The following is a 4,485-nucleotide window of genomic DNA, read 5'->3' as shown; positions in this document are numbered from 1 at the left end:
CCATCTCAAGCACTCTACTTGTGGAGAGATGGAAAGCAGACCAACTCGGTGACTCGCCTGCGGAAATACTAGAATAAGAGATCCACTCAGTGATTCTCCCTGTGGATAAATTATAACAAACCACCCACTTTATGATGCTCCTTATGGGGAGACTACAATAACAGATCGACTCAGTGACTCCACCTGTAGAGATACCATAATATCAGACGCTCTCAGTCACTCTGCCTGTGGAGAAATATCAGAAGAGACCCACTCGGTGACTCGCCTGTGTAGATACAATAATAAGAGACCTACTCAGTGAATCTCGCTGTGGAGAAATTAGAATAAAATATCCAGTCAGTGACACTCCGTTGGAGATACTATAATAACAGAGCCACTTAGTAACTCTCCCTGCAGAGGTACTATAATAACAGACACACTCAGTCAGTCTCCCTGTGGAGATACTCTAAAACAGTCCACTCAATGATTCTACCTGATGGGATACTCCAACACTAATAACAGACACACACAGTCACTCTCCCTGTAGAAATAGTGCAATAACAAATCCACTCAGTGATGTTCCCTGTGGAGATACTAATAATAACAAACCCACTCAATGATTCTCTCTGTGTTGATACCGACAATAACAGACCCACTCATTCACTCTCCCTGTGGAGATGCTACAATAACAGACCCACTCAGGCACTCTCCCTGTGGAGATACTACAATAAACAGACGCACTCAATCACTCTCCGTGTAGACTTGCATTAGTAATCGACCTTCTGAGTCACTCTCCTTGCGGAGATACTATAATAACAGACGCACACAGTGACACCTCCGTGGAGATACTGCAATAAAATGCGCACTTAGTCACCCCTCCCTGTGCAGATCTTATGATAACAGACCCACACAGTGATACACCCTGTGGGGATACTATAATAACAGACCAACTCAGTCTGTCTCCCTGTGGGGGCACTGTCATAACAGTCCCACTCAGCGATTCTGCGTGTGGATATACTCGAACAACCGATGCACTCTGACAGTATCCCTGTGGAAATAGTGCAATAACAGATCCACTTCGTGAATTTCGCTGTGGAGATACGATAATAACAGACACATTTCTCTCTGTCTCTCTGTGGAGATACTATAATAACAGACCCATTCACTCAATCTCCCCTTTACTGATTACTATAAAAACATGCCCACTCTGTGGTTCTCCTTGGAGGGATACTATAATAACATTGCTGCACAGTGACTCTCCTTGTGGAGATACTATAATAACCGACCCACTCAGTCACTCTCCCCGTGGAGAAGCTGTAATAAATAAGCTACTCTGTGACAGTCCATGTCGAGTTAGGATAATAACAGACCATCTCAGTCCCTCTCCGTTTGGAGAGATATAATAACAGATCCACTCAGTGACTCGACTGTGGCGATACTATAACAACAGACCACACATTTTATCTCCCAGTGCAGATACTATAATAAAGACCCACACAATGAATCTCCCTGTGGAGATACTATAATTACACTCCACACAATCACTCTACCTGTGGAAATACACTGAAACTCTTGGGGTAGGCTGTGGCGTGCCGGTGTTATCACTCAGCTACTAACCCAAAAACCATGAGTGTTTCGAGAGATTCAAATCCCACCACAATAGAGAGTGAAATTTGAGTTTAGTTCATAAATCTGGAATTAAATGCTATTTTAATGATGACCATGAAACCAGCGCTGATTTTTTGGAAAAATCCATCAGGTTCACTGATGTCGTTAACTCTTACATGCCCTCTGAAATGACCTAGCAAGCCACTCAGTTGAACCTAAACGCGACGAAGTTAATAAAAAGGAATGAAACAAGTCGGACCACCCCGGCATCGACCGAGGCAGCAGAAATGACAACGGCAAACCCAGACCTGTCGACCCTGCAAAGCCCTCCTTACTAACATCTGGGGGCTTGTGCCAAACATGGGAGAGCTGTCCCACAGACGAGTCAAGAAACAGGTTGACATAGTCATACTCACGGAACCATACTTTACAGACACAGTGGCGGCACAGTGATTAGCACTGCAGCCTCACAGCTCCGGGTTCAATTCTGGGTACTCCTTCTGTGGAGATTTGCAAGTTCTCCCTGTGACCGCGTGGGGTTTCGCCGGGTGCTCCAGTTTCCTCCCACCGCCAAAGACTTGCAATTGATAGGTAAATTGGCCATTGTAAATTGCCCCTCGTGTAGGTAGGTGGTAGGGAATATGGGATTACTGTAGGGTTAGTATAAATGGGTGGTTCTTGGTCGGTACAGGACATGGTGGGCCGAAGGGCCTGTTGCAGTGCTGTATCTCCAAATAAGTAAAAAAAAAATCGAATTATTAGAGTGTTTAGAATTTTAGAACATTACAGCGCAGTACAGGCCCTTCGGCCCTCGATGTTGCGCCGACCTGTGAAACCATCTGACCTACACTATTCCATTTTCATCCATATGTCCATCCAATGACCACTGAAATGCCCTTAAAGTTGGCGAGTCTACTACTGTTGCAAGCAGGGCGTTCCACGCCCCTACTACTCTCTGAGTAAAGAAACTACCACTAACATCTGTCCTATAACTATCACCCCTCAACTTAAAGCTATGTCCCCTCGTGTTTGCCATCACCATCCGAGGAAAAAGACTCTCACTATCCAACCTATCTAACCCTCTGATTATCTTATATGTCTCTATTAAGTCACCTCTCCTCCTCCTTCTCTCCAACGAAAACAACCTCAAGTCCCTCAGCCTTTCCTCGTAAGACCTTCCCTCCATACCAGGCAACATCCGAGTAAATCTCCTCTGCACCCTTTCCAAAGCTTCCACATCCTTCCTATAATGCGGAGACCAGAACTGCACGGAATACTCCTGGTGCGGTCTCACCAGAGGTTTGTGCAGCTGCAGCATGACCTCGTGGCTCCGAAACTCGAGCCCCCTACTAATAAAAGCTAAAACACCATATGCCTTCTTAACAGCCCTATTAACCTGGGTAGCAACTTTCAGGGATTTATGTACCTGGACACCAAGATCGCTCTGCTCATCTACACCAACAAGAATCTTCCCATTAGCCCAGTACTCTGCAATCCTGTTACTCCTTCCAAAGTGAATCACCTCACACTTTTCCGCATTAAACTCCATTTGTCATCTCTCAGTCCATCTCTGCAGCCTATCTATGTCCCTCTGTACCCTACAACATCCTACGGCACTATCCACAACTCCACCGACCTTCGTGTCATCCGCAAATTTACTAACCCACCCTTCTACACCCTCTTCCAGGTCATTTATAAAAATGACAAACAGCAGTGGCCCCTAAACAGATCCTTGCGGTACACCACTAGTAACTAAACTCCAGGATGAACATTTGCCATCAACCACCACCCTCTGTCTTCTTTCAGCTAGCCAAATGTTGATCCAAAGCTCTACATCACCTTCAACCCCATACTTCCGTATTATCTGCCATAGCCTACCGTGGGGAACATTATCAAACGCCTTACTGAAATCCAAATACACCACATCCACTGCTTCACCCTCATCCACCTGTTTGGTCACCTTCTCGAAAAACTCAATCAGGTTTGTGAGGCACGACCTACCCTTCACAAAACCGTGCTGACTGTCGCAAATGAACTTATTCTTTTCAAGATGATTATAAATCCTGTCTCTTATAAACTTTTCCAACATTTTACCCACAACCGAAGTAAGGCTCACAGGTCTATAATTACCAGGGCTGTCTCTACTCCCCTTCTTGAACAAGGGGACAACATTTGCTATCCTCCAGTCTTCCGGCACTATTCCTGTCGACAATGACGACATAAAGATCAAGGACAAAGGCTCTGCAATCTCCTCCCTGGCTTCCCAGAGAAACCTAGGATAAATCCCATCTGGCCCAGGGGACTTATCTGTTTTCACACTTCCCAAAATTGCTAACACCTCCTCCTTGTGAACCTCAATCCCAGCTAGCCTAGTAGTCTGAATCTCAGTATTCTCCTCGACAACATTTTCTTTCTCTACTGTAAATACTGACGAAAAATATTCATTTAACGCTTCCCCCATCTCCTCTGATTCCACACACAACTTCCCACTACTATCCTTGATTGGCCCTAATCTAACTCTAGTCATTCTTTTATTCCTGATATACCTATTGAAAACCTTAGGGTTTTCCTTGATCCTATCCGCCAATGACTTCTCGTGCCCTCTCCTTGCTCTTCTTAGCTCTCCCTTTAGATCCTTCCTGGATAGCTTGTAACTGTCAAGCGCCCTAATTGAGCGTTCACGTCTCATCCTAACATAAGCTTTCTTCTTCCTCTTGACAAGCACTTCAAATTCTTTAGTACACCACAGCTCCCTCGCTCGACAACTTCCTCCCTGCCTGACAGGTACATACTTATCAAGGACACGCAGTAGCTGCTCCTTGAATTAGCTTCACATTTCGATTGTGCCCATCCCCTGCAGTTTCCTTCCCCATCCTACGCATCCGAAATCTTGCCTAA

This window comes from Heterodontus francisci, chromosome 21 (genome assembly GCF_036365525.1).
Source record: "Heterodontus francisci isolate sHetFra1 chromosome 21, sHetFra1.hap1, whole genome shotgun sequence".
NCBI lineage: Eukaryota > Metazoa > Chordata > Chondrichthyes > Heterodontiformes > Heterodontidae > Heterodontus > Heterodontus francisci.
The sequence above is the reverse complement of the archived record's forward strand: the minus strand, read 5'-3'. Positions refer to the sequence as shown.